The 9,878-nt window shown below is 32.7% G+C and overlaps 1 long non-coding RNA gene across 1 annotated transcript; it reads right to left on the bottom strand.

The window, feature by feature from the left end:
* Positions 1–4,073: 4,073 nt before the first annotated feature.
* On the bottom strand, positions 4,074–6,588 carry LOC146997414 (uncharacterized). The gene is made up of 2 exons (XR_015041038.1): positions 6,409–6,588; positions 4,074–4,308 (listed from the first exon to the last, which is right to left on the bottom strand). It is a non-coding gene; the product is annotated as an uncharacterized LOC146997414 (long non-coding RNA).
* Between the last annotated feature and the right edge of the window lie 3,290 nt (positions 6,589–9,878).

Genomic DNA, 9,878 nt, shown 5'->3' with positions numbered 1-9,878 from the left:
TAACTATGTTTAGAAGATGATATTTTCAGTTCGCAATGCGTTGTAAGCGCAGAAATTCAAGGTCCAAGTGGATTTTTAGCAGGTACGCTTTCGGAGAATTATGGTCGCGCTATAACATTTTACCACAGTAGAGAGATTGTAAATAATAAAAAAATATTTTACCATAGTATATTATGTAGAGCTGTATCTTAATGAAAGAATAAAGATGACAAACCTGTTTTGACTTCCGGTACTTCATTATAAAATATATTACTTTAACTTTTAACACAAATACACAGATAATAAAAATAAATAAAAGATGTTTGTCGCTCGGCAGAATCAAAGAGTAATCACAAGCAGCATCCATATTAATAGCACGCTTGGTAGTTCGCAAAAAAGTCAGTCAGCATTGCGAGACAGTAATGAGGTCAATTCGGCGTTTCACTAACGGCAGCGAGAAATAAACTGTCGCAGGTCTGTTTCAAAATCTTCTTAATAGACGAGAGGGTAAAGCCTATGGTCAGCGACTCTTGGACCTGGCGGCTCATTTGTATATTTCCTGTTATTTATATCCACCATGACGTATTTTTTATGAATGGAATTACTGTGGGCAATAACGTGGTCTACAACTAGCCATTTCATAAAGTTATATAGGAAATGACAATGGGCAAGTCCTACACTTAGGATGCTTCTTTTTTTTCTCAATGGCAGATTGTGAACAATTACAAATGTAACCCAGTCCATTAACCTATACAGTGCCTGGTGTGGTGGTCTCTTTATTATGGAGGCACCCAATAGGTGGGCCACCATCGCCTTTCCCATGAAAGGACGGACAGTTACAACCATGTCTTCTCCGGGATTCGAACCCAGGCCCTTCGGTATCGCAGTCAGCTTCCCTAAACACTATACCGACTGGGTGCTTCTTGATTAGTAAAGAATTTCTTAATTTAAAACTGGTTTAGAAGGTACTATTTCAAAGGGCCTAAACGTTATCTCAGTTATCTCTTTCTCAGTTATCTCTTTAGACAGTTATCTCTTTCTGCTCAAGTTATCAGCATTTATACTGAGTACTTTCCGAATGAGTCAACAAAGTCATAGGGAGGAAGGAATAAGCAGCTTCTGTTGGTCCGAGGCTGGGTATATTGGAATGGCCTTTACACCTAGGCTAATCCTACCAGGAACGAACTCCCAACCTACTTCACCCATTCCGCTCAGGAATACCCTCCCTCCACACTGAGGCAATCACCAGGACTAGGGAGGGCAACTTGGATTTCATATTCTCTTTCAAAAGAGGGCATGAAAATCTTTTACCACATGCTCCAATTGCCAAGAACATCAGGCGTCTGTCGAGCTACATTAGGCTGCTTGGGCTTCTCTAGCGATGATATTTACTCTAATCCCTTCCTTGTGTTCAACTTTCTTAGAGTCAACGGTCTTTTGGAATTTGTCAGAAACTGGAGGAAAAGTAACAACAACAACATTCCGACTATCAAGCAGTCGTATGGAAGACCAAGCGCCATTTTCCATAACCTATAATAAAGAGTAGATTTCTTGTGCTTTACATTGTGATGTCACCCTCAGTGGATTAAACCAGTAACCGTTACAGCTCCACATTGATTTTTACCATGTGATTTACATATTGTAGATCATTTCTTCTTAACAGAGACTGAAGGGATTTAATTTCGATGACAATGGATTTGACAAGCCCACATGTGATCTTATAAAAGGATTATCATTCGTGGAACGACTTAAAACTTTATATTATTCTCATTTTTGAAAGTAAAATTAAAGAAAACCAAGAATGGAGAAATTATACAGCAAAGCATGGTAATAAGAAGGAATTAACAAAAATTGCAGTCAGTAACTGAGCTTGAAGCTCGGACTTTGAGAGAAATTCCTGAATGCAATAGCCGATTTTTAAGTTACATTCAAAAAGTACATTATAACATTAAACTTCGTAAAAATTCATATATTTCAGTCTAGAAACGTCTCTGAAAATATATATGTCAAAAATGTAAATTCTTAAAATCACAATAGCATTCACGAGTAGTGAAAAAATGAGAGTTCTTGACTGGGAGCTCGGTTAAGAAGAGCTGAGAGGGAATGGTCAGCTATGGAAGGGAGGTTTATCTAATAGTGAGGATAGAGAGCATTATCTGGCAGTGGATATGGAAAACATTGTTGATACATCAGAAAGGAACAGCCCTTTCAGAGTATAATAATTTTTTAAGAATCTAAAGTAATTGTTACTGGATATTATGTGTAATTCATGAATTAAAGTCATAATATTATTCTTAGAATTGATTTCTGTGATTTCTTACTTTTAAACCATAATAATATTTTCCCCTTTAAAATATGTGCCCTTTGTTTAAATGGGAACATCAGTTTTATTCATCTATCATTATTCAAAAGCCGTATATTTTTCGTTCTTTATTTCCCATCACTTTCTAAATTTGCTAGTCCTCTTTTGATACTTATGCTATTCCATATATTTGGTATTAAACTTCGGATTCTGATTTATATTATGTTTCGGCCCTTATATTCAATATTATTTCTCCTAGGTTTTATGTCCTTTTCCTTGGAATCTATTATTATTAGTTTATTTCTGTCCGAATTTCACACCAAAGTTTTCATTATTTTCTGGAATAAAACACCAGTATTTTATTATTATTATTTTAATTGGAGACAGAGGTAAGCTTTTTCCTACTTTCACGAACGATTTCACAACATTTTTGCCTCCTAGCTTGTTAGTCAAACTTTAATTCCTTAAGTCTGCCGATAAATTAATCACTATTAATGGGCATTTACCTTACTAGCACAGATTGCCCATATCGGAACTGAACTGTTACAGTACTTTGGGAGAGATATTAGATCGTCTCATACTTCTAATTCAGTGTACATAGACTAATAATATTTTCCTTAAGGTAGATATTCATTATAAGTAATTTTAGCATCTAAGTAGTTAGAAAAGTATAAAAATTATACGAATCAACCTCTTTTATTGTCCCTATACTATTATTCTAAATATTTCCCGTTCTACAGTATAGAAAATTTGAAATCTTCTAAAACGCTGAATACACCCGATTTTAAGAGATACAACCACATAAATGTACACAATTCTGCATTTAAGTTAGAACTCATACAAATCAGATCGCCAAAATGGGAATTCATATTTTGTACTTTTGTTAAAAATTATGCTTTCATTGTGGTTGGATATAACTTTTCAAGACATCGTTCCCCATATATTAGATATTTAATTTTTATTTTGGCCACTACTTTCTCTGAAACAGTTTTTGCAGAATCATACCCGCTTCACAAATTATGCATCTGATGAATACTGATGGTTGCATAAAACATACGATATAAAACCTCTCAGAAACAATCCTAATAAAATATTTCCACTAAAATATTCAGTGTTTCAACATCCTAAGTTTAAGAGAAACCAGTACTAAGGATTATTTTGATTGAATATTAAACTTCAAACTCTTGATTTTATGATTTATTGCCCTACAAAATTAAAAGAATTTATGCCAGGTTGATATCTGACAAACAGAAAATTTACGTTAAATCTGTACAGTAGTAACAAATACGTATAAAAACACACATTTAAATTCAGTCTCTATCCTGATCGCAGTAGACAATTTAAAAGCTTTGTTTTACCAATCGGAAAAATGTAAGATATTTATGGTCAAATTTAGTTAGAAATCACAGCGATGTAAAAATATAACGCCATTTTGCAAAAATCAATGAATTTATTTTTCTTCCGAATTTTATTGACAAACACCGAGATTTAAGATATGTGTGTTGCCATTACGCGAAATAAAAAAATATTTTTATCTTTCACGCGGCATTGCTTTTCGTTCAGCAAAGAGTAAGATATTTAATTTTTCTTTCTAATTTTATCTGTGTAATACTGATGGACAAACTACTAGTATTAAAATCAATAAATATAGTTCTTCATCGCTGTTATTACTAATTTCTATCTGGGCACAAAACTGACTCCAGCTGAACTCATTAAAAACATTACATATTTTTTCTTTGATAATGACTATTTTAGGCGTTTGTGTCTAGTACGTAATAAAATTAGATGAAACTTTTTATTCGAATTCTCGGGATGGCTTTTTATTGCATATTTTGGAAACGCTTTTCAAATAGGAAACAGCTTAATAGTTTAAATAACTTTCAAATAGGAAATAACTTACATTTTGGTTAACATAAGACTGAATATCAACAATTTACAGGGCTTTTAGAAGTTTTCTTTTTATCTCTGTAGAAGCATTTTTATTCATCCAGAAGAAGCATGTTCGGTTGTCTTCCATACTGCAAACCCTAAATAAGAAAGAAAAATAATAAGGTGATTAATATAAATAAATTTAAAGAAAATGTTCAATATGAAATAGATAATTTTAATGTCTGAATTTGCATATTTATGGAAAGAAGAGTGAAAGGTTAGGAAGACAGACAAATAATTTAAATTCCTTTTCTTTACATCTTTTGGCTATTTGTATAGCAAGTTTGTGGAAGGCTTTTTTAAGAAAACAAGGCCAGAAATCATTATTTTCGGGGAGAAAATGTCAAGTATAAGGAAACCGTTAATAGCTGCTGGTCGAAGCTAGGCACATCATGTGAAAAGCAGCAGTGAATCATATTTCGGCAAAGAGAGGATTTTAGTTTCCTTCTTCAAAATCGTTGATTTATCCTTAGTATAACGCAAATTTTGGTTTTTCTATAGGAGACTTGGAGTTTTGGCATTTATTTGCAATGTCCAGGAATTCTTTGAGAAAATTGAAGATTCCTCTGCCTTGTAGCAATTTTTTAATGGTAGGTGTGGAATTATCCGGTTTCTAGACTGAAGAGTGAAATGAAGAGGATTTATTTCTATAATTAGTATCTCTTGGTGAAGTTCGCTTGAACAAGCACTTAATTTCTTTTTCTCGGCAAAGTGCACGTATCGGAAAATGGTTTTGAGAACATTTGAGTTCATGCAGACGGTCTAAACATGCGAACAGATTGCGTGTGTTCAAAGCACAGACATCTGAAGTAGATAATCGGGCAGTTTCCTCTCTTGAATTATTTTACGTTGGGTGGTAGAGAGAAGAGCTTTAAGATATTAATGATGATATATCCTTTTTTAAATGTGGATGGATGTGCGAATGTCACGCTTTTCTAAAGGAATGACCTCTTCGCCTGGCTTAGTTCTGAAATTCGATGAGCCATCCAGTTGCAATCTTTGATGCTGCTTCATTTCATTACAATCTTGCGTAAAGCAATTAATTGACGATGATATTCTGAAAATATGCTACTTCTGTAGTAAGATAGAAATGACGTCAAAACTAATGACTTGTGCTTGTTGGACGTTTTCCGAACCTAATCTTTTTCTGACACACTGTGTAGAAAGCGAATGTTACACTTTATTGTAAATATTCGTTCATCTCCGAAGGATACCCTGGCTTTTAGAGACAAGATATCTAAAGTATTAATCATGATTATCTTGAATCTGGATTAATGTGAGAATGTGATGCTTTTAAATATAAACATCAGCTTCAGTTGGCTTTTTACTGAAACTTGATCACCCAATCCGATGCAATCATTAATGCTGTGTTTTTTTTTTTTTTTTTTTTTTTTTTTTTTTTTTTTTTTTTTTCTCTTTCATTGGAATTTCGATTAGAGGAAATGCTTGACACTGTAATTCCGAAATATGCTGCTTTCGCGATAAGATAAAAATGACGTCCAGAATGTAATGGCTTGTGTTTAATGGATGTGTTTGGAGTTACACTTTTTTGGGTTGAATACAACTGAAGACACCATTGTCAATATTGATTCATCATGATGTGTACTATTCCTTATCTTACTCCGTTAAAAATCTTTTATGAACGCATTATGAGCAGCCCAACTGATATAGAGCTTAGCTTCGCTGACCCGGGTTGAATCCCGGGGCCCTCGGACCCGTCGCCCCGGGGAGCTTTCCATCAAAATTGGGAGCGGAACTAAGCTAAATCGCACTGTTCCCTGTATGGTGCTGAAGGCTGTTGCCAACGACAGGTGTAATCTTGCGCTCCTTGCCACAAGGGCTTGGGCTGACTACGTCAGACTTATGCTACGTCAGACAAGTAAGCATAAGTAATAACAACGAACACATTATATTTTTTATTCTTGAAAGAAATCTAGTTTTCTCGAATGCAAATATAACTGTTGATAGATTTTTTTTCTTTTTTTTTTTTAAATCAGCTGTTTCCAAATTTTTATTCAAGTCCTGTATTTTCTGATTGTCTCCTTAGGTATTACTATGATGAATTTGGTTTAAAGTAATTTAAAGTTTTGCTCAGGTCCTTATTCAGAGTTTTTTTCGCCAGATGAGGTATCGATATTGTTCTAGTAGTTTCATGGATTAAGAGCTTGCATGAAGACGTATAGAAATTACATACTTACCTAAGAGTCAGGAGCATTCATTTTTCGCGAAAAGGAATGAATGTTAAATTTCTGCCAGATGTTAAATTTTTGAGTTGTGCTTCAAAGTCAGGTTCAGCCTGGATGACAGCCAAAGTTGCCATCGCCAGAGCAGCGAGGAAAGGTAGACTGCGTTTCAAAAGTTCCATTTCTTATATGCACTAAGTTAATCCGTATAAATACCTTAGCTTGAAGCTCTCCTTTTATAATACAGCTTAACCCTAAAAAATGTGCAATGTCATAGAAATAAATTAAGCACACAGGAAGAATAGACATTAAGAAAAGGGAATGATATGCAAAATACAATGTCTGTTTTAAAATACCCAAATCTTTTTTAAATAAATTTCCTCAATTGAAGGAGATGTTTTAAATCTTAGAGGGGGGCTAATGCGTATTTCAGTGACTCAGCATAGATTCATTGACTGGTGTCGGATATGTCTTGTAGTAGGAATGCAGAATATTGGAAATGCAGAATTTGCAGAAAATGCAGGATCACCTGATATAAATACTAGGAAATTTACATTTTTTTGTTTCGTGTTCTTTTTTAAATTATTTTTTTTAAACTATATGTAGGCCTAATCCTAAATGTTCTCGAATATGGATTCTAAATAGATATCGAATCTATCCAAAATTTCGAATTTCTCAAACTTTTATATAATAACTAAGAAAAAGAAATTTTTTCTCAATATTAAGAAACTTTAATTAAAACAAAATTTCAAATCCGTATCTGATAAAAAAACAAACAGAAGAATGCTTTTTAGTTAAAACATAACTTGAAATCCGTATTTGACGATAACAAACATAGGAACGCTTTTTAACTGCACTTATTAAAATGAAATTAAATTTAATAATTTGCTGCATAACTAAAATACCTAAGTCTTAATATTCATTGATCAATGTAATATGGCAAGCCTGTTTCAATAAAAGTCCAAATTATTTCCATTTTTAAGGAATTTTTTAAAATCAAAGCAAATGCGAAGAGGAGATGATGACTTCAAGAATTACATAGACCTTCTTAGATATAGACTTCAAGAATTACATATATCTTCTTAAACATTTTTCATTCAGTACCCAATTTTATTTATCGAGATTTTTCGCGAACTTAGATATAAAATGAAAAATAAAATATAAAAATAAATATTTCCCGATACAAATTTTATTTCTTTGGGAAACAATGTACATATGAAAAGGAGTAACTTTCAGATTTGTTTTAAGTCTGCAAAAATTACTGAAAGAAAATCACGTTTTAAAGAGACAGATGTGCTTACATTTTTTGCTGCATAGCAAATTAAATGCGCTATTTGGCACTACATAAGCACGTTACCGCATTTACTACTTAAGGGGAGGGATGCCTTCGTGGAGGATTTTCTAACGTTAACTGCCTCGCACACACTTTTTACATTGGGAAAATCACGAAAGTGCCCTTGCAACGAGCCTGTTAGCGGGATTTGAACCTCAGGCCAAACTACCAGTGTTCAGCAACTTTCCCGCTTGACCGTTTTTAGGCCCAGTCGGATTTGAAATTAGCGCACAAATGGTACAGGATTCAGTACCTGAAACCTCTGTGGTCAAAATGTTAAATTTTGCTGTCCCAGCTGTCATGTTAAATAACACACTAAATGCCGTAAATTTATTTTACGTAAAAACTTACTTTCGTGCACTGTGCATTTATTTACATCATTAAAAGATATAAACTAGTGTGCTGCTATGAGGTCAGGCTAAACAAATTTTGATGCATGAAAATATTTTCTGAAATGTTTCTAACATTTCATTACTTGAAATTTAAAAGTTATAATAATAGCAAGTGCATTTTTTTAAAATTTCAGGTTAAAGTAATTGCTTAGAAACGATTTCCTTTTAAATAGTCTCCGCATTAAAGTTTCTTAAACGCTTAACGATTTAATTATTTATCTAGTCTCGATTGCAGAAGCAACATTTGCGTAAGAGTGTAGCAATTACACGGTAAATTGGAGTTATTTCGCAAATGAGATGTTTAATTTTTGCTGCCAGGAAAGCTAATTAAACTTACAAAGATGTCAAGAGCAGGTTTTATTTGAATTGAACTCCCCGCTTATACTCATTTGGAAGTGACAGATGTGAAGTTACAAAACAGAAGACGTGGAATAATTTAAAGAAGGAAATAGCTGTATTCTCCCTCCTCTAAATTGTAGTTTGAATATTATTTTTAGTTTTTAAAATCCCTTGAGAAAATAAAAAGCAGTTTTTTTAGGTAAACATACATTTCACTTCCAAAAGTTAAGTAATTGACTTCCTAAAGTTAAGTAAAAAAGTAATTTGACCTTGGATAACTCTCATTGGAAAACTTCTTTTATTTTATGTTTAAATATTAGTATCAAGGCAGGTTTGAGTTAGATGTTCGGAAGAAAGTAATAAAATTATGTATTTTAAAAAAATATTTCGTTTGTAACTAGATGTAAGTGAACGTATTATGTGCAGATCTTATATATATTGATATTTTTGACTAAAAGCAATCAAGTGAAAATTAAAATTTAAGAAAAATATTAATTTTTATTTAGTTATATCGATATTACTTTTTTCGCATATAAATTTACGAATATGTCATTTCCAAATGAAATTTTGTTGACCATCATAACTAATATTTCGAGGACGTAAAGAAAATTTTGTGAATATATGATATGGATATCAAAGCGAATAGAAAGAAATTTTCCCAGTAGTTTGATCTGCTTTATCATAAGCTTTGAAATTCTGATTAATCATAAATAGTTTTCTATAAAAATTTTAACTATTGATCCATGGTGAAAACATACAAGTATAATTATAAGAATGGCACTCTTAACTTCGATAGCAAGCTAGGAACCGATTAAAAACAATATTATAATGATTAAAATATAGAAATATAGACACAGTAGTGATACCAGCCTCACTGAAGACCATAATAGTATGATCGCTAAAATAATTATAGTACATTCCACAAAAGTATAGGCGGTAAAAGTATAGGTGGGTATTTTGTGGTATAATAATTGAAAGATAAATAAATTTATTAGTTCAAAAGAGGCTTTGTACCTTAGGGACTATTGTTTTCGTTTTGCGATTTTGCGGCGAGTCACTTTGAATGTCTGTTTCATTTTCAAAATGTTGCCACCAAGTATTATCGCCCTGTATTATATATGAAGAAATTAAATAATGAATAATCTGCATAAAGTATATATGTTTCTCGTACTGCGATAAAACAACTGTACCTAGAGCCATCCAAATTTGAAACGCGTATTTCTACTGCGAATATGGGCAGCTGGAAGCCAAAATTTGAAATTTGGAATTTGTTTTATTATCGATTTCATATTTTGTAAAACTTTGACGATTTTTTGATTAACAAACTCAAGTATTTCAAAGCGAGCAATGGTAACATTGTACAGAAAAAAACATTTTTATCTCAAGCGCGTGAGACTGTGTATCAGAAATTCTAAGATATG

The sequence above is a fragment of the Stegodyphus dumicola genome, chromosome 5 (genome assembly GCF_044657685.1).
Source record: "Stegodyphus dumicola isolate Sdum_Otavi_A_Nest chromosome 5, ASM4465768v1".
Lineage (NCBI taxonomy): Eukaryota > Metazoa > Arthropoda > Arachnida > Araneae > Eresidae > Stegodyphus > Stegodyphus dumicola.
This window is presented reverse-complemented; position numbering and strand designations above follow the sequence as displayed.